This window comes from Scyliorhinus torazame, chromosome 4 (genome assembly GCF_047496885.1).
Source record: "Scyliorhinus torazame isolate Kashiwa2021f chromosome 4, sScyTor2.1, whole genome shotgun sequence".
NCBI classification, from domain to species: domain Eukaryota; kingdom Metazoa; phylum Chordata; class Chondrichthyes; order Carcharhiniformes; family Scyliorhinidae; genus Scyliorhinus; species Scyliorhinus torazame.
Window position 1 is genome coordinate 254,684,107 of NC_092710.1, and position 25,628 is coordinate 254,709,734.

General features: G+C 58.0%; 1 long non-coding RNA gene across 1 annotated transcript in view; it reads right to left on the reverse strand.

The window, feature by feature from the left end:
* Window positions 1-25,628, reverse strand: part of LOC140411720 (uncharacterized) — a 100,251-nt gene that overhangs the window by 48,404 nt on the left and 26,219 nt on the right. Inside the window, exon 2 of the long non-coding RNA XR_011940964.1 lies at window positions 5,866-5,997. This is a non-coding gene — a long non-coding RNA (uncharacterized lncRNA). The remainder of the gene's footprint in view (window positions 1-5,865; window positions 5,998-25,628) is intronic.

Here is a 25,628-nt window from a genome sequence, read left to right on the forward strand (position 1 = left end):
CCATATCCCCCCTCCTCCATATCACCCATCCCCCATATCCCCATATCTCCCTCCCCATATCTCCCCTCCCCATATCCCCCTCCCCATATCCCCCCTCCCCATATCCTCCTTCCCCATATCCCTCTCCCCATATCCCACTCCCCCATATCCCCCTCCCCATATCCCCCCTCTCCCATATCCCTCATATCCCCCCTCCCCATATCCCCCCTCCCCATATCCCCCTCCCTCATATCCCCCCTCCCCCATATCCCCCCTCCCCATATGCCCCCTCCCCATATCCCCCTCCCCCAAATCCCCCCTCCCCCATATCCCCCATATCCCCCCTCCCCATATCCCCCATCCACCCTCCCCCATATCCCACATCTCCCCCTCCCCCATATCCCCCCTCCCCATATCCCCATATCTCCCCTCCCCATATCCCCCTCCCCATATCCCCCTCCCCATATCCCCATATCCCTCCCTCCCCCATATCCCCCTTATCCCCCCTCCCCATATCCCCCCTCCCCCATACCCCCCTCCCCATATCCCTCATATCCCCCCTCCCCCATATCCCCCCTCCCCATATCCCCCTCCCCATATCCCCTCTCCCATATCCCCTCCACGATATCCCCATATCTCCCTCCCCATGTCCCCCATATCCCCCTCCCCATATCCCCCCTCCCCCATATCCCCCCTCCCCCATATCCCCTCTCCCCATATCCCCCATATCCCCCCTCCCCCATATCCCCCATATCCCCCCTCCCCCATATCCCCCCTCCCCCATATCCCCCCTCCCCCATATCCCCTATATCCCCAAGTGAATCCAGCCCTAACCTTAACCTCTGCAATACACGCACAACCGATGGCGTGCATTCATATCCCTGTCTAACACTGTTGCCTTTTACCCCTGCCACCACCACCGCCCCCCCCCCCCTCGCCACAGGAGAAACGCGCACACAACACCAGGGAGCCTGTCAGGACTGGAGGAGGCCCCGCTGATGAGAGGCCACTGACCGAACACGAGGAAAGGGCCCTGGAACTGGCTGGCGGACCTTAGGACCGGGAGGTTGCTGATGCAGATGTCGGGGGCGTACTAGCAAGTGAGCCACCGACAGCCCGTCCCCATATCCCCCCCTTCCCTATATCCCCCTCCCCCATATCACCTGATCACTGCCTGCGTGTCTAACCATGCATGCTTCATTGTGTAACGCAGGAGCAAACGTCGAGGCACCCATCCCCGCAGATGCAGACCGCCCACAGGATGCTCCTCGGAGGCCACGGGAGACGGAGAGACCCGGACCCTCCGGCATGCGACGCCCGCAGGATGCCCCTCACACACCACGGGAGACGGAGAGACCCGGACCCTCCGGCATGCGACGCCCGCAGGATGTCCCTTGGAGACCACGGGAGACGGAGAGAGCTGGAGCAACAGGGAGACGACGCCCCCGTCACGTGCGGGTGCGACGACGCAGGCGTGTGCCACCCAGCGACGAGAGGGGCAGCCACAGGCCCCCATCACAGCCGAGCCAGGACACCACTACCCAGGACACCACTACCCAGGACACCACTACCCAGGACACCCCTACCCAGGACACCCCTACGCGGGACAGCACTACCCAGGAAGACGAAATACCGGACAGTGACACAGAGTGGATGGGTGGAGACGAACCCCCACCCCAAAGTGCCATGAACTCAGAGTGGGACGAAGAGCACGACACAACGCCACTGCTGTCACCAACACCCTCCACCATCGCAGAAACACAGCCGTCCCGGTACAGCAGGTGGAGGTAGGAGCAGCAGAGGGGCCGGGCGGTCGAAGGGCAGCCCAGCCCAAGCGAACATCTGCCGCCCAGATGGATCCCGGGTTCCTGGAGTTACCACACCCACCCATAGATCCGATGCAACCACCGACCCGGAGACGAGCGAAGAGGGTGACGGCCGGCTTGTGGCGGCTGCAGTCGCAGGTGGAGGAGTCCACCCGCGTCCAGGAGCTGGGAGTGGTGCCGGTCATACGTGTCACCCAGGCCGACACCGCACGGGTGGCGTCCGTGGTGGAGGCAATGGGTGCGACGGTGTCAGACATGGGGAACGGTTTGCGAGGCCTGGGGCTTTCCGTGCTGGCGGCATCTGTGGCCCGGACATGGCTGCCCTCTCACAGGAGGCCATGAGCCAGTGCCAGCGCCAGATGGCAGAGGCGCTCAATGCCATGGCCCAGTGTCTGCAGGCCATGGCCCAGTCTCAGCAGGCCATAGCCCAGTCTCAGCAGGCCATCGCTGAGGGCATCGGCGCCATTGGCCATGTGCGAGCCGGCGTCGCACAGTCACAGACAGGGTTTGCCAATCCCCTGGGCTCCATGGTTGCAAACCTGCAGACCCCTGTCGATACCAGCACGGGCCTCCAGGACTGGCAGCGCCAGATGTCGGGGGGGGCGTTGGATGGCCAGTCCGTTCGCATCCCCCACCCATGTAGAGGCCTGGGGGCCATCGGGCACCCCGAGGGAGGAGGAGGTGGTGTGGTCTGTCCCGGAACACCGCAACACCTCGGACTCCCCCCCCTTCCGTCCCAGGTGTATCGGGTGGGCAACGGGCAGGACAGGCTGGCAGCTCGCCATCCCAGTCGCCCGGGCCGCACCCTGGCCCATCTAGGCCAGGACGCCCCAGGAAACGGCCGCCAAAGTGATTCCGTGTCAGAGGGCAGGAATCACAGGAGTCAACCTCCAGTTCTGCTGTACCGTCTGGGGAACCACGTAGACGTAGTCAAAGGGCCCGTAAGGCCAAACAATTAGACACTGAGTAAGTTGGCACGGGTGCAGGGCACAGATGTGTTTTAGGGGCTAGGGCACGTGCATGAACTCCTTTGGTTAGTAAAGTCAATGTTACACCTGCAGAAGCTGCCTTTGTGCTCTGTCCAAAGCGTGCGGGGGTGTCATGTACGTTGAGCGCAAGTGTGTGTGTGTGAGAAGTGGTCTTACCTCAGCCCCAGGTGAGTTTGCCCCTTCCCCCTGGGCCACCATCAACATCCCCCCGGGCAGAGGACGGGACCGTGCGCTGCAGTGTCACAGCCGCATGCAGGGATGGTCCGGGTGGATGGTGGTACTGTGGCCATGGGTCAGACATAGTCCGACGATGTGGAGCCAGGAGCTCATCGCAGGGCGGGTTGTCATCATCCTCCATGGCCTGCAATAGGCACGCGTCCACAGGCAACTGTGTGAGCTCGGCTGTTGTGCCGCAGGTGGATCGGCAATGGGGGGGGTGGTGTGCATGCGGGTGAGGTGGGTGGGGTTGGGGAGGGGGGTGAGGGTGCTGGGTGGGTGGATGGGTGGGGGGTGTGGGTGGTCGGCTGTTGCCATGGTGTGCGGTCTGTGGCCATACTACCCGATTCCCACGCCCATCTAGTCAGTGAAGCGGGCGGCTATCAGCCTGTCCCATGCCCGCTGGGCCAGCCGGTAACGGTGGACAGCCACCCATCTGTGTCCAGCCCGTCTGCCCTGACCATTGCCCCCATCCCCCTCATCTGGGGAGGACTGCGCCTCTTCCTGCTGCTCCTCCACTCCGCCCTCCTCTGCCTGCGGCACATCGCCCCTCTGCTGGGCTATGTTGTGCAGGACGCAGCACACCACAATGATGCGGCCGACCCTATCTGATCGATACTGGAGGGCGCCCCCAGAGAGGTCCTGGCACCTGAAACGCATCTTCAGCACGCCAAAGCACCTCTCTATCACTCCCCTTGTCGCTACATGGGCATCATTGTAGCGGTTCTCCGCCTCATTGCGTGGCCTCCGTATTAGCGTCATCAGCCACGATCGCAATGGGTAGCCCCTGTCGCCCAGCAACCAGCCCCTCAGCCGGGGATGGCGTCTCTCGTACATGCCGGTGATGGATGACCGCGACAACACGTATGAGTCGTGTACACTGCCCGGGTAACGGGCGCAGACGTGCAGGATCATCATGCGGTGGTCGCAGACCACCTGTATGTTCATCGAATAGGTCCCCTTCCTATTGGTGAACACGGCCCTGTTATCTGCAGGTGGCCGCACGGCGATGTGCATCCCATCAATCGCGCCCTGGACCATGGGGAACCCGGCCACGGCAGAGAAGCCCACGGCCCGGGCATCTTGGCTGGCCCGGTCCACAGGGAAGCGGATGTAGCGGTGTGCCATGGCATATAGGGCGTCTGTCACTGCCCGGATGCACCGATGCACCGATGTCTGCGATATGCCGGACAGGTCCCCACTCAGTGCCTGGAATGACCCCGTTGCATAAAAGTTCAGGTCCACCGTAACCTTGACGGACACGGCGAGAGGGTGTCCCCCGCCAGTGCCACGCGGTGACAGGTGTGCCAGCAGGTGGCAGATGTGTGCCACGGTTTCCCGCCTCATCCGGAGTCTCCTCCTGCATTCCCGGTCCGTGAGTTCCTGGTATGACTGCCGGGGCCGGTACACACGGGGCGCCCTCGGGTGCCTCCGTTGCCGTGGGGCCGCGACGTCCTCCACCCCCTCCTCGTCCTGTCGGTCAGGTGTCCCTCCAGCCTGGGCGGCTGCCGCCTGCCCCTCTGCGGCAGCCTGCGCCGCCTCTCTGGCACGCTCCTCCTCCTCCTCCTCATCCAGGGCAACATAGACATTAGCGGCTGCCGCCACGGCGGCCAACATCGCTGGATGATCGGAAAACATGACGGTCTTGTTGGGGGGGGGGGGAAACGACGACATGTCATCATTGCCCATACCCCCTCCTCCCCCCAGCCAGGTGGCATGGACCGCATGGGTCCAACTGTTGGAGGCTGGCACCTGGCCAGGTGGACCAACTCATTTGCCCTCGCACCCCCTCTCCCCGGCACGGGCCCCCCATCCTCCTCCCCGGCACGGACCCCATCCCCCTCCCCAGCACGGACACCCCATCCTCCTCCCCGGCACGGACTCCCCCCCCATCCTCCTCCCCGGCACGGGACCCCCATCCTCCTCCCCGGCACGGACCCCCCATCCCCCTCCCCGGCACGGGCCCCCCCATCCTCCTCCCCGGCACGGAACCCCCCCCCAAACCCCTCCCCGGCACGGACCCCATCCTCCTCCCCGGCACGGGCCCCCCATCCTCCTCCCCGGCACGGACCCCATCCTCCTCCCTGGCACGGGCCCCCCATCCTCCTCCCCGGCACGGACCCCCCATCCTCCTCCCCTGCACGGACCCCCCATCCTCCTCCCCGGCACGGACCCCCCATCCTCCTCCACGGCACGGACCCCCCCATCCTCCTCCCCGGCACGGACCCCATCCTCCTCCCTGGCATGGCCCCCCCCACCCCCCTCCCCGGCACGGACCCCATCCTCCTCCCCGGCACACCACCCCCCCCCCCCATCCCCCTCCCCGGCACGGACCCCCCATCCTCCTCCCCGGCACGGGCCCCCCATCCTCCTCCCCGGCACGGACCCCCCATCGTCCTCCCCGGCACGGCCGCCCCCCCATCCCCCTCCCCCGGCACGGACCCCATCCTCCTCCCCGGCACGCCCCCCCCCCACATCCTCCTCCCCGGCATGGACCCCCATCCTCCTCCCCGGCACGGGCCCCCCATCCTCCTCCCCGGCACGGACCCCCCATCCTCCTCCCCGGCACTGACCCCATCCTCCTCCCCGGCACGCCCCCCCCCCATCCCCCTCCCCGGCACGGACCCCATCCTCCTCCCCGGCACGGGCCCCCCATCCTCCTCCCCAGCACGGGCCCCCCATCCTCCTCGCCGGCACGGGCCCCCCATCCTCCTCCCCGGCACGGACCCCCCATCCCCCTCCCCGGCACTGACCCCCCTCCCGGCACTCCCCCGGAGCCCAGCCCACTCGGAGAATGACGCCCCAGGTCTCAGAGGGTGCAACTGTACTGGCTTGCTGGGAGAGGTGGATCTCACCTTCATCACAGGAATGATCTCTGTCTTCGTCCACAAACTCGGCGGCATCCTCCTCAATTTAGAGAGCTCCTGGATGTTGACCATCCCTCCTCCACACTGGGATCTATGCCTCTTGTTGTGAGTGAGCTTAGCCTGCATGAAGGCAAATAGATGGAATGTGATAAGAAAGATGGAGCAGAGGTTGAGAAGGATGCATGTCTACTGTGTGTGCTGAGCCATCCTTAGTAAGGGTTGAAGATGTTGTTTGTGCACGATGGTAAATGAGGGGCTGGTGAATAAGCTTTCATTGGTGAGATTCTCCACGCTAATTTTGTGTGAGATCCCTGAGCTTTGTGACACTTTGGGTTAACTAATATCACAATGAGAGTGTGAGTTTGTGTTGGCAGAATATTGACTTACCCTGGCGGTGAGAATGAGATCATTCATCTTCTTCCTGCACTGTTCAATTCTGATCTTCAGCGACTGCCCTTGTGGAGTTTACACTTTCTCCCCGTGTCTGCGTGCGTTTCCTCCGGGTGCTCCGGTTTCTCCCACAGTCCAAAGATGTGCAAGTTAGGTGGATTGGCCATGGTAAATTGCCCTTCGTGTCCAAAATTGCCCTTAGTGTTGGGTGGGGTTACTGAGTTATGGGGATAGGGTGGAGGTGTTGACCTTGGGTAGGGTGCTCTTTCCAAGAGCCGGTGCAGACTCGATGGGCCGAATGGCCTCCTTCTGCACTGTAAATTCTATGATAATCTATGATAATCTATGAAAGTGAAAACTCCACACAGACAGTCACCCAAGGCCAGAATTGACCCCGGGTCTCTGGTGCTGTGAGGCAGCAGTGTTACCCACCGTGCTTCCAACCACGCAGCTGAGCTGCAAAGAGCAATATGTGTGTTTGTGTGGTGTTTAGATATGACGTCAGGAACTTTGACTCCATGAGATGGCGGCAGGCAGACAGGTCAGTGTCCACCATACCACGTGATGCAATGAGCAACTCACCTATGCATAATTAATATGGTTTGAAGCAGAGGTTCAGATGTGAGAATCTGACCCGCCAATGAAAGGAAATCTTACCACTAATCTAATCTCTAGAATGGAAAATTCCATGCTTACTTTTCAAACATACAAGCCCCCAGACCTCTTTGTGAGAAACCAAACAGCCCTACAATAACTTGCACCACCATCACTTGCCCCATTCTTTACACTCGAATTCCTCCTCCAGCAATCTATGTATTGTTCTTTACTTTCTCAGTCATATATTCAAATCCCATTTTTGCATAATGAAATTATACTTACTGTCGACATATTAGATTTTAAATATGACCTATTTTGGAAACAGTTTTATTGTTCTCCGTGAAATTAGGATGGGAGTACATTAGATAATGGAATTCTTAAATCTGTATTTACAAGTGAAATTGATGTCCATCCATTCTGCACTATTTATATTTGTTCATCAATCAGAAAGATGGATAGCACTGATTTTCATTTTATTCAGGTGGGCATTGCTATCCTTAATTGCCCGTCAGCCGGGTCACTTGCAAGGCCATTTCAGAGGGCATTTGAGAGTCAGCAATGTTGCTGTGGGTCTGGAGTCACATGTAGAACATAGAACATAGAACATTACAGCGCAGTACAGGCCCTTCGGCCCTCGATGTTGCGCCGACCTGTGAAACCACTCTAAAGCCCATTTACACTATTCCCTTATCGTCCATATGTCTATCCAATGACCATTTGAATACCCTTAGTGTTGGCGAGTCCACTACTGTTGCAGGCAGGGCATTCCTCACCCTGTCTACTCTCTGAGTAAAGAACCTACCTCTGTAGGCCAAACCAGGTAAGGACCTTGGACTTTGAAAACAGCACGGGAGGAGAGAAAGCCGGGACTTTGAAAACAGCACGGGAGGAGAGAAAGCTGGGACAGAGAAAACAGCGCGGGAAGAGAGAAAGCCGGGACATTGAAAACAGCGCGGGAGGAGAGAAAGCCAGGACATTGGAAACAGCGCGAGAGGAGAGTGAGCCGGGACATTGAAAACAGCGCGGGAGGAGAGAGAGCCGGGACATTGGAAACAGCGCGGGAGGAGAGAAAGCCGGGACATTGAAAACAGCGCGGGAGGAGAGAAAGCCAGGACATTGGAAACAGCGCGAGAGGAGAGTGAGCCGGGACATTGAAAACAACGCGGGAGGAGAGAAAGCCGGGACATTGAAAACAGCGCGGGAGGAGAGTGAGCCGGGACATTGGAAACAGCGCGAGTGGAGAGAAAGCCGGGACATTGAAAACAGCGCGAGAGGAGAGAAAGCCGGGACATTGGAAACAGCGCGGGAGGAGAGAAAGCTGGGACATTGAAAACAGCGCGAGAGGAGAGTGAGCCGGGACATTGGAAACAGCGCGAGTGGAGAGTGAGCCGGGACATTGGAAACGGCGCGAGAGGAGAGAGAGCCGGGACATTGGAAACAGCGCGGGAGGAGAGAAAGCCGGGACATTGAAAACAGCGCGGGAGGAGAGAAAGCCAGGACATTGGAAACAGCGCGGGAGGAGAGAAAGCCGGGACAGTGAAAACAGCGCGAGAGGAGAGAAAGCCGGGACATTGAAAACAGCGCGGGAGGAGAGAGAGCCGGGACATTGGAAACAGCGCGAGAGGAGAGTGAGCCGGGAAAGTGAAAACAGCGCGGGAGGAGAGAAAGCCGGGACATTGGAAACAGCGCGAGTGGAGAGAAAGCCGGGACATTGAAAACAGCGCGAGTGGAGAGAAAGCCGGGACATTGAAAACAGCGCGGGAGGAGAGGGAGCCGGGACATTGGAAACAGCGCGGGAGGAGAGAAAGCCGGGACATTGAAAACAGCGCGGGAGGAGAGTGAGCCGGGACATTGGAAACAGCGCGGGAGGAGAGAAAGCCGGGACATTGAAAACAACGCGGGAGGAGAGAAAGCCGGGACATTGAAAACAGCGCGAGTGGAGAGAAAGCCGGGACATTGAAAACAGCGCGAGTGGAGAGTGAGCCGGGACATTGGAAACAGCGCGGGAGGAGAGAAAGCCGGGACATTGAAAACAGCGCGAGTGGAGAGTGAGCCGGGACATTGAAAACGGCGCGGGAGGAGAGAAAGCCGGGATATTGAAAACAGCGCGAGTGGAGAGAGAGCCGGGACATTAAAAACAGCGCGGGAGGAGAGAGAGCCGGGACATTGGAAACAGCACGGGAGGAGAGAAAGCCGGGACAGCAAAAACAGCGCGGGAGGAGAGTGAGCCGGGACATTGGAAACAGCGCGGGAGGAGAGAAAGCCGGGACATTGAAAACAGCGCGAGAAGAGAGAAAGCCGGGACATTGGAAACAGCGTGAGTGGAGAGAAAGCCGGGACATTGAAAACAGCGCGGGAGGAGAGGGAGCCGGGACATTGGAAACAGCGCGAGTGGAGAGTGAGCCGGGACATTGAAAACGGCGCGGGAGGAGAGAAAGCCGGGATATTGAAAACAGCGCGAGTGGAGAGAGAGCCGGGACATTAAAAACAGCGCGGGAGGAGAGAGAGCCGGGACATTGGAAACAGCACGGGAGGAGAGAAAGCCGGGACAGCAAAAACAGCGCGGGAGGAGAGTGAGCCGGGACATTGGAAACAGCGCGGGAGGAGAGAAAGCCGGGACATTGAAAACAGCGCGAGAAGAGAGAAAGCCGGGACATTGGAAACAGCGTGAGTGGAGAGAAAGCCGGGACATTGAAAACAGCGCGAGAGTAGAGTGAGCCGGGACATTGAAAACAGCGCGAGGAGAGAGAGCCGGGACATTGAAAACAGCGCGAGTGGAGAGAAAGCCGGGACAGCAAAAACAGCGCGGGAGGAGAGTGAGCCGGGACATTGGAAACAGCGCGTGAGGAGAGAAAGCTGGGACAGCGAAAACAGCGTGGGAGGAGAGAAAGCCGGGACATTGAAAACAGCGCAGGAGGAGAGTGAGCCGGGACATTGAAAACAGCGCGGGAGGAGAGAAAGCCGAGACATTGGAAACATCGCGGGAGGAGAGTGAGCAGGGACATTGAAAACGGCGCGGGAGGAGAGAGAGCCGGGACATTGGAAACAGCGCGAGAAGAGAGAAAGCCGGGACATTGGAAACAGCGTGAGTGGAGAGAAAGCCGGGACATTGAAAACAGCGCGAGAGGAGAGAAAGCCGGGACATTGGAAACATCGCGGGAGGAGAGTGAGCCGGGACATTGAAAACAGCGCGAGAGGAGAGAAAGCCGGGACATTGGAAACAGCGCGGGAGGAGAGAAAGCCGGGAGATTGAAAACAGCGCGGGAGGAGAGAAAGCCGGGACATTGAAAACAGCGCGAGAGGAGAGAGAGCCGGGACAATGGAAACAGCGCGAGAGGAGAGTGAGCCGGGACAGTGAAAACAGCGCGAGAGGAGAGTGAGCCGGGACAGTGAAAACAGCGCGAGAGGAGAGTGAGCCGGGACATTGGAAACAGCGCGAGTGGAGAGAAAGCCGGGACAGCAAAAACAGCGCGGGAGGAGAGTGAGCCGGGACATTGGAAAAAGCGCGTGAGGAGAGAAAGCCGGGACAGCGAAAACAGCGTGGGAGGAGAGAAAGCCGGGACATTGAAAACATCGCGGGAGGAGAGTGAGCCGGAACATTGAAAACAGCGCGGGAGGAGAGAAAGCCGGGACATTGGAAACATCGCGGGAGGAGAGTGAGCAGGGACATTGAAAACGGCGAGGGAGGAGAGAGAGCCGGGACATTGGAAACAGCGCGAGAAGAGAGAAAGCCGGGACATTGGAAACAGCGTGAGTGGAGAGAAAGCCGGGACATTGAAAACAGCGCGAGAGGAGAGAAAGCCGGGACATTGGAAACATCGCGGGAGGAGAGTGAGCCGGGACATTGAAAACAGCGCGGGAGGAGAGAAAGCCGGGACATTGAAAACAGCGCGAGAGGAGAGAAAGCCGGGACATTGAAAACAGCGCGAGTGGAGAGAGATCCGGGACATTGAAAACAGCGCGAGAGGAGAGTGAGCCGGGACATTGAAAACAGCGCGAGTGGAGAGAAAGCCGAGACATTGGAAACAGCGCGGGAGGAGAGAAAGCCGGGACATTGAAAACAGTGCGAGAGGAGAGAAAGCCGGGACATTGAAAACAGCGCGAGGAGAGAGAGAGCCGGGACATTGAAAACAGCGCAAGAAGAGAGAAAGCCGGGACATTGAAAACAGCGCGAGAGGAGAGTGAGCCGGGACATTGAAAACAGCGCGAGAGGAGAGAAAGCTGGGACATTGAAAACAGCGCGAGAAGAGAGAAAGCCGGGACATTGAAAACAGCGCGAGAGGAGAGTGAGCCGGGACAGTGAAAACAGCGCGAGAAGAGAGAGAGCCGGGACATTGAAAACAGCGCGAGAAGAGAGAGAGCCGGGACATTGAAAACAGCGCGGGAGGGGAGAAAGCCGGGACATTGAAAACAGCGCGGGAGGAGAGAACGCCGGGACATTGAAAACAGCGCGGGAGGAGAGAAAGCCGGGACATTGGAAACAGCGCGAGGAGCGAGAGCAGGGACATTGAAAACAGCGCGAGGAGAGAGAGCCGGCACATTGAAAACAGCGCGGGAGGAGAGAAAGCCGGGACATTGAAAACAGCGCGGGAGGAGAGAAAGCCGGGACATTGAAAACAGCGCGGGAGGAGAGTGAGCCGGGACAGTGAAAACAGCGCGGGAGGAGAGAAAGCTGGGACATTGAAAACAGCGCGGGAGGAGAGAAAGCCGGGACATTGAAAACAGCGCGGGAGGAGAGAGAGCCGGGACATTGAAAACAGCGTGGGAGGAGAGTGAGCCGGGACATTGAAAACAGCGCGGGAGGAGAGAAAGCCGGGACATTGAAAACATTGCGGGAGGAGAGAAAGCCGGGACATTGAAAACAGCGCGAGAAGAGAGAAAGCCGGGACATTGGAAACAGTGCGGGAGGAGAGAAAGCCGGGACATTGAAAACAGCGCGAGGAGAGAGAGCCGGGGCATTGAAAACAGCGCGAGAGGAGAGTGAGCCGGGACAGTGAAAACAGCGCGAGAAGAGAGAGAGCCGGGACATTGAAAACAGCGCGGGAGGAGAGAAAGCCGGGACATTGAAAACAGCGCGAGTGGAGAGTGAGCCGGGACATTGGAAACAGCGCGGGAGGAGAGAAAGCCGGGACATTGAAAACAGCGCGAGTGGAGAGTGAGCCGGTACATTGAAAACGGCGCGGGAGGAGAGAGAGCCGGGACATTGGAAACAGCGCGAGAAGAGAGAAAGCCGGGACATTGGAAACAGCGTGAGTGGAGAGAAAGCCGGGACATTGAAAACAGCGCGAGAGGAGAGAAAGCCGGGACATTGGAATCATCGCGGGAGGAGAGTGAGCCGGGACATTGAAAACAGCGCGGGAGGAGAGAAAGCCGGGACATTGAAAACAGCGCGAGAGGAGAGAAAGCCGGGACATTGAAAACAGCGCGAGTGGAGAGAGATCCGGGACATTGAAAACAGCGCGAGAGGAGAGTGAGCCGGGACATTGAAAACAGCGCGAGTGGAGAGAAAGCCGAGACATTGGAAACAGCGCGGGAGGAGAGAAAGCCGGGACATTGAAAACAGCGCGAGAGGAGAGAAAGCCGGGACATTGAAAACAGCGCGAGGAGAGAGAGAGCCGGGACATTGAAAACAGCGCGAGAAGAGAGAAAGCCGGGACATTGAAAACAGCGCGAGAGGAGAGTCAGCCGGGACATTGAAAACAGCGCGAGAAGAGAGAAAGCCGGGACATTGAAAACAGCGCGAGTGGAGAGAGAGCCGGGACATTGAAAACAGCGCGAGAGGAGAGTGAGCCGGGACATTGAAAACAGCGCGAGAGGAGAGAGAGCCGGGACATTGAAAACAGCGCGAGAAGAGAGAAAGCCGGGACATTGAAAACAGCGCGAGAGGAGAGTGAGCCGGGACAGTGCAAACAGCGCGAGAAGAGAGAGAGCCGGGACATTGAAAACAGCGCGAGAAGAGAGAGAGCCGGGACAGTGAAAACAGCGCGAGAAGAGAGAGAGCCGGGACATTGAAAACAGCGCGAGAAGAGAGAGAGCCGGGACATTGAAAACAGCGCGGGAGGAGAGAAAGCCGGGACATTGAAAACAGCGCGGGAGGAGAGAAAGCCGGGACATTGAAAACAGCGCGAGGAGCGAGAGCCGGGACATTGAAAACAGCGCGAGGAGAGAGAGCCGGCACATTGAAAACAGCGCGGGAGGAGAGAAAGCCGGGACATTGAAAACAGCGCGGGAGGAGAGAAAGCCGGGACATTGAAAACAGCGCGGGAGGAGAGTGAGCCGGGACAGTGAAAACAGCGCGGGAGGAGAGAAAGCTGGGACATTGAAAACAGCGCGGGAGGAGAGAAAGCCGGGACATTGAAAACAGCGCGGGAGGAGAGAGAGCCGGGACATTGAAAACAGCGCGGGAGGAGAGTGAGCCGGGACATTGAAAACAGCGCGGGAGGAGAGAAAGCCGGGACATTGAAAACAGCGCGGGAGGAGAGAAAGCCGGGACATTGAAAACATTGCGGGAGGAGAGAAAGCCGGGACATTGAAAACAGCGCGAGAAGAGAGAAAGCCGGGACATTGGAAACAGCGCGGGAGGAGAGAAAGCCGGGACAGTGAAAACAGCGCGAGAAGAGAGAGAGCCGGGACATTGAAAACAGCGCGAGAAGAGAGAGAGCCGGGACATTGAAAACAGCGCGGGAGGAGAGAAAGCCGGGACATTGAAAACAGCGCGGGAGGAGAGAAAGCCGGGTCATTGAAAACAGCGCGAGGAGAGAGAGCCGGGACATTGAAAACAGCGCGAGTGGAGAGTGAGCCGGGACATTGGAAACAGCGCGGGAGGCGAGAAAGCCGGGACATTGAAAACAGCGCGAGAGGAGAGAAAGCCGGGACATTGAAAACAGCGCGAGTGGAGAGTGAGCCGGGACATTGGAAACAGCGCGGGAGGAGAGAAAGCCGGGACATTGAAAACAGCGCGAGTGGAGAGTGAGCCGGGACATTGAAAACGGCGCGGGAGGAGAGAAAGCCGGGATATTGAAAACAGCTAGAGTGGAGAGAGAGCCGGGACATTGAAAACAGCGTGGGAGGAGAGAGAGCCGGGACATTGGAAACAGCACGGGAGGAGAGAAAGCCGGGACAGCAAAAACAGCGCGGGAGGAGAGTGAGCCGGGACATTGGAAACAGCGCGGGATGAGAGAAAGCCGGGACATTGAAAACAGCGCGAGAAGAGAGAAAGCCGGGACATTGGAAACAGCGTGAGTGGAGAGAAAGCCGGGACATTGAAAACAGCGCGAGAGGAGAGTGAGCCGGGACATTGAAAACAGCGCGAGGAGAGAGAGCCGGGACATTGAAAACAGCGCGAGTGGAGAGAAAGACGGGACAGCAAAAACAGCGCGGGAGGAGAGTGAGCCGGGACATTGGAAACAGCGCGTGAGGAGAGAAAGCCGGGACAGCGAAAACAGCGTGGGAGGAGAGAAAGCCGGGACATTGAAAACAGCGCGGGAGGAGAGTGAGCCGGGACATTGAAAACAGCGCGCGAGGAGAGAAAGCCGGGATATTGGAAACATCGCGGGAGGAGAGTGAGCAGGGACATTGAAAACGGCGCGGGAGGAGAGAGAGCCGGGACATTGGAAACAGCGCGAGAAGAGAGAAAGCCGGGACATTGGAAACAGCGTGAGTGGAGAGAAAGCCGGGACATTGAAAGCAGCGCGAGAGGAGAGAAAGCCGGGACATTGGAAACATCGCGGGAGGAGAGTGAGCCGGGACATTGAAAACAGCGCGGGAGGAGAGAAAGCCGGGACATTGAAAACAGCGCGAGAGGAGAGAAAGCCGGGACATTGAAAACAGCGCGAGTGGAGAGAGATCCGGGACATTGAAAACAGCGCAAGAGGAGAGTGAGCCGGGACATTGAAAACAGCGCGAGAGGAGAGAAAGCTGGGACATTGAAAACAGCGCGAGAAGAGAGAAAGCCGGGACATTGAAAACAGCGCGAGAGGAGAGTGAGCCGGGACAGTGAAAACAGCGCGAGAAGAGAGAGAGCCGGGACATTGAAAACAGCGCGAGAAGAGAGAGAGCCGGGACATTGAAAACAGCGCGGGAGGAGAGAAAGCCGGGACATTGGAAACAGCGCGGGAGGAGAGAAAGCCGGGACATTGAAAACAGCGCGGGAGGAGAGAAAGCCGGGACATTGAAAACAGCGCGAGAGGAGAGAGAGCCGGGACATTGGAAACAGCGCGAGAGGAGAGTGAGCCGGGACAGTGAAAACAGCGCGAGAGGAGAGTGAGCCGGGACAGTGAAAACAGCGCGAGAGGAGAGTGAGCCGGGACATTGGAAACAGCGCGAGTGGAGAGAAAGCCGGGACAGCAAAAACAGCGCGGGAGGAGAGTGAGCCGGGACATTGGAAACAGCGCGTGAGGAGAGAAAGCCGGGACAGCGAAAACAGCGTGGGAGGAGAGAAAGCCGGGACATTGAAAACAGCGCGGGAGGAGAGTGAGCCGGAACATTGAAAACAGCGCGGGAGGAGAGAAAGCCGGGACATTGGAAACAGCGCGAGAAGAGAGAAAGCCGGGACATTGGAAACAGCGTGAGTGGAGAGAAAGCCGGGACATTGAAAACAGCGCGAGAGGAGAGAAAGCCGGGACATTGGAAACATCGCGGGAGGAGAGTGAGCCGGGACATTGAAAACAGCGCGGGAGGAGAGAAAGCCGGGACATTGAAATCAGCGCGAGAGGAGAGAAAGCCGGGACATTGAAAACAGCGCGAGTGGAGAGAGATCCGGGACATTGAAAACAGCGCGAGAGGAGAGTGAGCCGGGACATTGAAAACAGCGCGAGTGGAGAGAAAGCCGAGACATTGGAAACAGCGCGGGAGGAGAGAAAGCCGGGACATTGAAAACAGCGCGAGAGGAGAGAAAGCCGGGACATTGAAAACAGCGCGAGGAGAGAGAGAGCCGGGACATTGAAAACAGCGCGAGAAGAGAGAAAGCCGGGACATTGAAAACAGCGCGAGAGGAGAGTGAGCCGGGACATTGAAACAGCGCGAGAGGAGAGAAAGCTGGGACATTGAAAACAGCGCGAGAAGAGAGAAAGCCGGGACATTGAAAACAGCGCGAGAGGAGAGTGAGCCGGGACAGTGAAAACAGCGCGAGAAGAGAGAGAGCCGGGACATTGAAAACAGCGCGGGAGGAGAGAAAGCCGGGACATTGAAAACAGCGCGGGAGGAGAGAAAGCCGGGACATTGAAAACAGCGCGAGGAGCGAGAGCAGGGACATTGAAAACAGCGCGAGGAGAGAGAGCCGGCACATTCAAAACAGCGCGGGAGGAGAAAAAGCCGGGACATTGAAAACAGCGCGGGAGGAGAGAAAGCCGGGACATTGAAAACAGCGCGGGAGGAGAGTGAGCCGGGACAGTGAAAACAGCGCGGGAGGAGAGAAAGCTGGGACATTGAAAACAGCGCGGGAGGAGAGAAAGCCGGGACATTGAAAACAGCGCGGGAGGAGAGAGAGCCGGGACATTGAAAACAGCGCGGGAGGAGAGTGAGCCGGGACATTGAAAACAGCGCGGGAGGAGAGAAAGCCGGGACATTGAAAACAGCGCGGGAGGAGAGAAAGCCGGGACATTGAAAACATTGCGGGAGGAGAGAAAGCCGGGGCATTGAAAACAGCGCGAGAAGAGAGAAAGCCGGGACATTGGAAACAGCGCGGGAGGAGAGAAAGCCGGGACATTGAAAACAGCGCGAGGAGAGAGAGCCGGGGCATTGAAAACAGCGCGAGAGGAGAGTGAGCCGGGACAGTGAAAACAGCGCGAGAAGAGAGAGAGCCGGGACATTGAAAACAGCGCGGGAGGAGAGAAAGCCGGGACATTGAAAACAGCGCGGGAGGAGAGAAAGCCGGGTCATTGAAAACAGCGCGAGGAGAGAGAGCCGGGACATTGAAAACAGCGCGGGAGGAGAGAAAGCCGGGACATTGAAAACAGCGCGAGTGGAGAGTGAGCCGGGACATTGGAAACAGCGCGGGAGGAGAGAAAGCCGGGACATTGAAAACAGCGCGAGTGGAGAGTGAGCCGGGACATTGAAAACGGCGCGGGAGGAGAGAGAGCCGGGACATTGGAAACAGCGCGAGAAGAGAGAAAGCCGGGACATTGGAAACAGCGTGAGTGGAGAGAAAGCCGGGACATTGAAAACAGCGCGAGAGGAGAGAAAGCCGGGACATTGGAATCATCGCGGGAGGAGAGTGAGCCGGGACATTGAAAACAGCGCGGGAGGAGAGAAAGCCGGGACATTGAAAACAGCGCGAGAGGAGAGAAAGCCGGGACATTGAAAACAGCGCGAGTGGAGAGAGATCCGGGACATTGAAAACAGCGCGAGAGGAGAGTGAGCCGGGACATTGAAAACAGCGCGAGTGGAGAGAAAGCCGAGACATTGGAAACAGCGCGGGAGGAGAGAAAGCCGGGACATTGAAAACAGCGCGAGAGGAGAGAAAGCCGGGACATTGAAAACAGCGCGAGGAGAGAGAGAGCCGGGACATTGAAAACAGCGCGAGAAGAGAGAAAGCCGGGACATTGAAAACAGCGCGAGAGGAGAGTGAGCCGGGACATTGAAAACAGCGCGAGAGGAGAGAAAGCTGGGACATTGAAAACAGCGCGAGAAGAGAGAAAGCCGGGACATTGAAAACAGCGCGAGAGGAGAGTGAGCCGGGACAGTGAAAACAGCGCAAGAAGAGAGAGAGCCGGGACATTGAAAACAGCGCGAGGAGAGAGAGCCGGCACATTGAAAACAGCGCGGGAGGAGAGAAAGCCGGGACATTGAAAACAGCGCGGCAGGAGAGAAAGCCGGGACATTGAAAACAGCGCGGGAGGAGAGTGAGCCGGGACAGTGAAAACAGCGCGGGAGGAGAGAAAGCTGGGACATTGAAAACAGCGCGGGAGGAGAGAAAGCCGGGACATTGAAAACAGCGCGGGAGGAGAGAGAGCCGGGACATTGAAAACAGCGCGGGAGGAGAGTGAGCCGGGACATTGAAAACAGCGCGGGAGGAGAGAAAGCCGGGACATTGAAAACAGCGCGGGAGGAGAGAAAGCCGGGACATTGAAAACATTGCGGGAGGAGAGAAAGCCGGGACATTGAAAACAGCGCGAGAAGAGAGAAAGCCGGGACATTGGAAACAGCGCGGGAGGAGAGAAAGCCGGGACATTGAAAACAGCGCGAGGAGAGAGAGCCGGGGCATTGAAAACAGCGCGAGAGGAGAGTGAGCCGGGACAGTGAAAACAGCGCGGGAGGAGAGAAAGCTGGGACATTGAAAACAGCGCGGGAGGAGAGAAAGCCGGGACATTGAAAACAGCGCGGGAGGAGAGAGAGCCGGGACATTGAAAACAGCGCGGGAGGAGAGTGAGCCGGGACATTGAAAACAGCGCGGGAGGAGAGAAAGCCGGGACATTGAAAACAGCGCGGGAGGAGAGAAAGCCGGGACATTGAAAACATTGCGGGAGGAGAGAAAGCCGGGACATTGAAAACAGCGCGAGAAGAGAGAAAGCCGGGACATTGGAAACAGCGCGGGAGGAGAGTGAGCCGGGACAGTGAAAACAGCGCGAGAAGAGAGAGAGCCGGGACATTGAAAACAGCGCGGGAGGAGAGAAAGCCGGGACATTGAAAACAGCGCGGGAGAAGAGAAAGCCTGGTCATTGAAAACAGCGCGAGGAGAGAGAGCCGGGACATTGAAAACAGCGCGGGAGGAGAGAAAGCCGGGACATTGAAAACAGCGCGAGTGGAGAGTGAGCCGGGACATTGGAAACAGCGCGGGAGGAGAGAAAGCCGGGACATTGAAAACAGCGCGAGTGGAGAGTGAGCCGGGACATTGAAAACGGCGCGGGAGGAGAGAGAGCCGGGACATTGGAAACAGCGCGAGAAAAGAGAAAGCCGGGACATTGGAAACAGCGTGAGTGGAGAGAAAGCCGGGACATTGAAAACAGCGCGAGAGGAGAGAAAGCCGGGACATTGGAATCATCGCGGGAGGAGAGTGAGCCGGGACATTGAAAACAGCGCGGGAGGAGAGAAAGCCGGGACATTGAAAACAGCGCGAGAGGAGAGAAAGCCGGGACATTGAAAACAGCGCGAGTGGAGAGAGATCCGGGACATTGAAAACAGCGCGAGAGGAGAGTGAGCCGGGACATTGAAAACAGCGCGAGTGGAGAGAAAGCCGAGACATTGGAAACAGCGCGGGAGGAGAGAAAGCCGGGACATTGAAAACAGCGCGAGTGAAGAGAGATCCGGGACATTGAAAACAGCGCGAGAGGAGAGTGAGCCGGGACATTGAAAACAGCGCGAGAGGAGAGAAAGCTGGGACATTGAAAACAGCGCGAGAAGAGAGAAAGCCGGGACATTGAAAACAGCGCGAGAGGAGAGTGAGCCGGGACAGTGAAAACAGCGCGAGAAGAGAGAGAGCCGGGACATTGAAAACAGCGCGAGAAGAGAGAGAGCCGGGACATTGAAAACAGCGCGGGATGAGAGAAAGCCGGGACATTGGAAACAGCGCGGGAGGAGAGAAAGCCGGGACATTGAAAACAGCGCGGGAGGAGAGAAAGCCGGGACATTGAAAACAGCGCGAGAGGAGAGAGAGCCGGGACATTGGAAACAGCGCGAGAGGAGAGTGAGCCGGGACAGTGAAAACAGCGCGAGAGGAGAGTGAGCCGGGACAGTGAAAACAGCGCGAGAGGAGAGTGAGCCGGGACATTGGAAACAGCGCGAGTGGAGAGAAAGCCGGGACAGCAAAAACAGCGCGGGAGGAGAGTGAGCCGGGACATTGGAAACAGCGCGTGAGGAGAGAAAGCCGGGACAGCGAAAACAGCGTGGGAGGAGAGAAAGCCGGGACATTGAAAACAGCGCGGGAGGAGAGTGAGCCGGAACATTGAAAACAGCGCGGGAGGAGAGAAAGCCGGGACATTGGAAACATCGCGGGAGGAGAGTGAGCAGGGACATTGAAAACGGCGCGGGAGGAGAGAGAGCCGGGACATTGGAAACAGCGCGAGAAGAGAGAAAGCCGGGACATTGGAAACAGCGTGAGTGGAGAGAAAGCCGGGACATTGAAAACAGCGCGAGAGGAGAGAAAGCCGGGACATTGGAAACATCGCGGGAGGAGAGTGAGCCGGGACATTGAAAACAGCGCGGGAGGAGAGAAAGCCGGGACATTGAAATCAGCGCGAGAGGAGAGAAAGCCGGGACATTGAAAACAGCGCGAGTGGAGAGAGATCCGGGACATTGAAAACAGCGCGAGAGGAGAGTGAGCCGGGACATTGAAAACAGCGCGAGTGGAGAGAAAGCCGAGACATTGGAAACAGCGCGGGAGGAGAGAAAGCCGGGACATTGAAAACAGCGCGAGAGGAGAGAAAGCCGGGACATTGAAAACAGCGCGAGGAGAGAGAGAGCCGGGACATTGAAAACAGCGCGAGAAGAGAGAAAGCCGGGACATTGAAAACAGCGCGAGAGGAGAGTGAGCCGGGACATTGAAACAGCGCGAGAGGAGAGAAAGCTGGGACATTGAAAACAGCGCGAGAAGAGAGAAAGCCGGGACATTGAAAACAGCGCGAGAGGAGAGTGAGCCGGGACAGTGAAAACAGCGCGAGAAGAGAGAGAGCCGGGACATTGAAAACAGCGCGGGAGGAGAGAAAGCCGGGACATTGAAAACAGCGCGGGAGGAGAGAAAGCCGGGACATTGAAAACAGCGCGAGGAGCGAGAGCAGGGACATTGAAAACAGCGCGAGGAGAGAGAGCCGGCACATTGAAAACAGCGCGGTAGGAGAAAAAGCCGGGACATTGAAAACAGCGCGGGAGGAGAGAAAGCCGGGACATTGAAAACAGCGCGGGAGGAGAGTGAGCCGGGACAGTGAAAACAGCGCGGGAGGAGAGAAAGCTGGGACATTGAAAACAGCGCGGGAGGAGAGAAAGCCGGGACATTGAAAACAGCGCGGGAGGAGAGAGAGCCGGGACATTGAAAACAGCGCGGGAGGAGAGTGAGCCGGGACATTGAAAACAGCGCGGGAGGAGAGAAAGCCGGGACATTGAAAACAGCGCGGGAGGAGAGAAAGCCGGGACATTGAAAACATTGCGGGAGGAGAGAAAGCCGGGACATTGAAAACAGCGCGAGAAGAGAGAAAGCCGGGACATTGGAAACAGCGCGGGAGGAGAGAAAGCCGGGACATTGAAAACAGCGCGAGGAGAGAGAGCCGGGGCATTGAAAACAGCGCGAGAGGAGAGTGAGCCGGGACATTGAAAACAGCGCGAGAGGAGAGAAAGCTGGGACATTGAAAACAGCGCGAGAAGAGAGAAAGCCGGGACATTGAAAACAGCGCGAGAGGAGAGTGAGCCGGGACAGTGAAAACAGCGTAAGAAGAGAGAGAGCCGGGACATTGAAAACAGCGCGAGGAGAGAGAGCCGGCACATTGAAAACAGCGCGGGAGGAGAGAAAGCCGGGACATTGAAAACAGCGCGGCAGGAGAGAAAGCCGGGACATTGAAAACAGCGCGGGAGGAGAGTGAGCCGGGACAGTGAAAACAGCGCGGGAGGAGAGAAAGCTGGGACATTGAAAACAGCGCGGGAGGAGAGAAAGCCGGGACATTGAAAACAGCGCGGGAGGAGAGAGAGCCGGGACATTGAAAACAGCGCGGGAGGAGAGTGAGCCGGGACATTGAAAACAGCGCGGGAGGAGAGAAAGCCGGGACATTGAAAACAGCGCGGGAGGAGAGAAAGCCGGGACATTGAAAACATTGCGGGAGGAGAGAAAGCCGGGACATTGAAAACAGCGCGAGAAGAGAGAAAGCCGGGACATTGGAAACAGCGCGGGAGGAGAGAAAGCCGGGACATTGAAAACAGCGCGAGGAGAGAGAGCCGGGGCATTGAAAACAGCGCGAGAGGAGAGTGAGCCGGGACAGTGAAAACAGCGCGGGAGGAGAGAAAGCTGGGACATTGAAAACAGCGCGGGAGGAGAGAAAGCCGGGACATTGAAAACAGCGCGGGAGGAGAGAGAGCCGGGACATTGAAAACAGCGCGGGAGGAGAGTGAGCCGGGACATTGAAAACAGCGCGGGAGGAGAGAAAGCCGGGACATTGAAAACAGCGCGGGAGGAGAGAAAGCCGGGACATTGAAAACATTGCGGGAGGAGAGAAAGCCGGGACATTGAAAACAGCGCGAGAAGAGAGAAAGCCGGGACATTGGAAACAGCGCGGGAGGAGAGTGAGCCGGGACAGTGAAAACAGCGCGAGAAGAGAGAGAGCCGGGACATTGAAAACAGCGCGGGAGGAGAGAAAGCCGGGACATTGAAAACAGCGCGGGAGAAGAGAAAGCCTGGTCATTGAAAACAGCGCGAGGAGAGAGAGCCGGGACATTGAAAACAGCGCGGGAGGAGAGAAAGCCGGGACATTGAAAACAGCGCGAGTGGAGAGTGAGCCGGGACATTGGAAACAGCGCGGGAGGAGAGAAAGCCGGGACATTGAAAACAGCGCGAGTGGAGAGTGAGCCGGGACATTGAAAACGGCGCGGGAGGAGAGAGAGCCGGGACATTGGAAACAGCGCGAGAAAAGAGAAAGCCGGGACATTGGAAACAGCGTGAGTGGAGAGAAAGCCGGGACATTGAAAACAGCGCGAGAGGAGAGAAAGCCGGGACATTGGAATCATCGCGGGAGGAGAGTGAGCCGGGACATTGAAAACAGCGCGGGAGGAGAGAAAGCCGGGACATTGAAAACAGCGCGAGAGGAGAGAAAGCCGGGACATTGAAAACAGCGCGAGTGGAGAGAGATCCGGGACATTGAAAACAGCGCGAGAGGAGAGTGAGCCGGGACATTGAAAACAGCGCGAGTGGAGAGAAAGCCGAGACATTGGAAACAGCGCGGGAGGAGAGAAAGCCGGGACATTGAAAACAGCGCGAGTGGAGAGAGATCCGGGACATTGAAAACAGCGCGAGAGGAGAGTGAGCCGGGACATTGAAAACAGCGCGAGAGGAGAGAAAGCTGGGACATTGAAAACAGCGCGAGAAGAGAGAAAGCCGGGACATTGAAAACAGCGCGAGAGGAGAGTGAGCCGGGACAGTGAAAACAGCGCGAGAAGAGAGAGAGCCGGGACATTGAAAACAGCGCGAGAAGAGAGAGAGCCGGGACATTGAAAACAGCGCGGGAGGAGAGAAAGCCGGGACATTGGAAACAGCGCGGGAGGAGAGAAAGCCGGGACATTGAAAACAGCGCGGGAGGAGAGAAAGCCGGGACATTGAAAACAGCGCGAGAGGAGAGAGAGCCGGGACATTGGAAACAGCGCGAGAGGAGAGTGAGCCGGGACAGTGAAAACAGCGCGAGAGGAGAGTGAGCCGGGACAGTGAAAACAGCGCGAGAGGAGAGTGAGCCGGGACATTGGAAACAGCGCGAGTGGAGAGAAAGCCGGGACAGCAAAAACAGCGCGGGAGGAGAGTGAGCCGGGACATTGGAAACAGCGCGTGAGGAGAGAAAGCCGGGACAGCGAAAACAGCGTGGGAGGAGAGAAAGCCGGGACATTGAAAACAGCGCGGGAGGAGAGTGAGCCGGAACATTGAAAACAGCGCGGGAGGAGAGAAAGCCGGGACATTGGAAACATCGCGGGAGGAGAGTGAGCAGGGACATTGAAAACGGCGCGGGAGGAGAGAGAGCCGGGACATTGGAAACAGCGCGAGAAGAGAGAAAGCCGGGACATTGGAAACAGCGTGAGTGGAGAGAAAGCCGGGACATTGAAAACAGCGCGAGAGGAGAGAAAGCCGGGACATTGGAAACATCGCGGGAGGAGAGTGAGCCGGGACATTGAAAACAGCGCGGGAGGAGAGAAAGCCGGGACATTGAAATCAGCGCGAGAGGAGAGAAAGCCGGGACATTGAAAACAGCGCGAGTGGAGAGAGATCCGGGACATTGAAAACAGCGCGAGAGGAGAGTGAGCCGGGACATTGAAAACAGCGCGAGTGGAGAGAAAGCCGAGACATTGGAAACAGCGCGGGAGGAGAGAAAGCCGGGACATTGAAAACAGCGCGAGAGGAGAGAAAGCCGGGACATTGAAAACAGCGCGAGGAGAGAGAGAGCCGGGACATTGAAAACAGCGCGAGAAGAGAGAAAGCCGGGACATTGAAAACAGCGCGAGAGGAGAGTGAGCCGGGACATTGAAACAGCGCGAGAGGAGAGAAAGCTGGGACATTGAAAACAGCGCGAGAAGAGAGAAAGCCGGGACATTGAAAACAGCGCGAGAGGAGAGTGAGCCGGGACAGTGAAAACAGCGCGAGAAGAGAGAGAGCCGGGACATTGAAAACAGCGCGGGAGGAGAGAAAGCCGGGACATTGAAAACAGCGCGGGAGGAGAGAAAGCCGGGACATTGAAAACAGCGCGAGGAGCGAGAGCAGGGACATTGAAAACAGCGCGAGGAGAGAGAGCCGGCACATTGAAAACAGCGCGGGAGGAGAAAAAGCCGGGACATTGAAAACAGCGCGGGAGGAGAGAAAGCCGGGACATTGAAAACAGCGCGGGAGGAGAGTGAGCCGGGACAGTGAAAACAGCGCGGGAGGAGAGAAAGCTGGGACATTGAAAACAGCGCGGGAGGAGAGAAAGCCGGGACATTGAAAACAGCGCGGGAGGAGAGAGAGCCGGGACATTGAAAACAGCGCGGGAGGAGAGTGAGCCGGGACATTGAAAACAGCGCGGGAGGAGAGAAAGCCGGGACATTGAAAACAGCGCGGGAGGAGAGAAAGCCGGGACATTGAAAACATTGCGGGAGGAGAGAAAGCCGGGACATTGAAAACAGCGCGAGAAGAGAGAAAGCCGGGACATTGGAAACAGCGCGGGAGGAGAGAAAGCCGGGACATTGAAAACAGCGCGAGGAGAGAGAGCCGGGGCATTGAAAACAGCGCGAGAGGAGAGTGAGCCGGGACAGTGAAAACAGCGCGAGAAGAGAGAGAGCCGGGACATTGAAAACAGCGCGGGAGGAGAGAAAGCCGGGACATTGAAAACAGCGCGGGAGGAGAGAAAGCCGGGTCATTGAAAACAGCGCGAGGAGAGAGAGCCGGGACATTGAAAACAGCGCGGGAGGAGAGAAAGCCGGGACATTGAAAACAGCGCGAGTGGAGAGTGAGCCGGGACATTGGAAACAGCGCGGGAGGAGAGAAAGCCGGGACATTGAAAACAGCGCGAGTGGAGAGTGAGCCGGGACATTGAAAACGGCGCGGGAGGAGAGAGAGCCGGGACATTGGAAACAGCGCGAGAAGAGAGAAAGCCGGGACATTGGAAACAGCGTGAGTGGAGAGAAAGCCGGGACATTGAAAACAGCGCGAGAGGAGAGAAAGCCGGGACATTGGAATCATCGCGGGAGGAGAGTGAGCCGGGACATTGAAAACAGCGCGGGAGGAGAGAAAGCCGGGACATTGAAAACAGCGCGAGAGGAGAGAAAGCCGGGACATTGAAAACAGCGCGAGTGGAGAGAGATCCGGGACATTGAAAACAGCGCGAGAGGAGAGTGAGCCGGGACATTGAAAACAGCGCGAGTGGAGAGAAAGCCGAGATATTGGAAACAGCGCGGGAGGAGAGAAAGCCGGGACATTGAAAACAGCGCGAGAGGAGAGAAAGCCGGGACATTGAAAACAGCGCGAGGAGAGAGAGAGCCGGGACATTGAAAACAGCGCGAGAAGAGAGAAAGCCGGGACATTGAAAACAGCGCGAGAGGAGAGTGAGCCGGGACATTGAAAACAGCGCGAGAGGAGAGAAAGCTGGGACATTGAAAACAGCGCGAGAAGAGAGAAA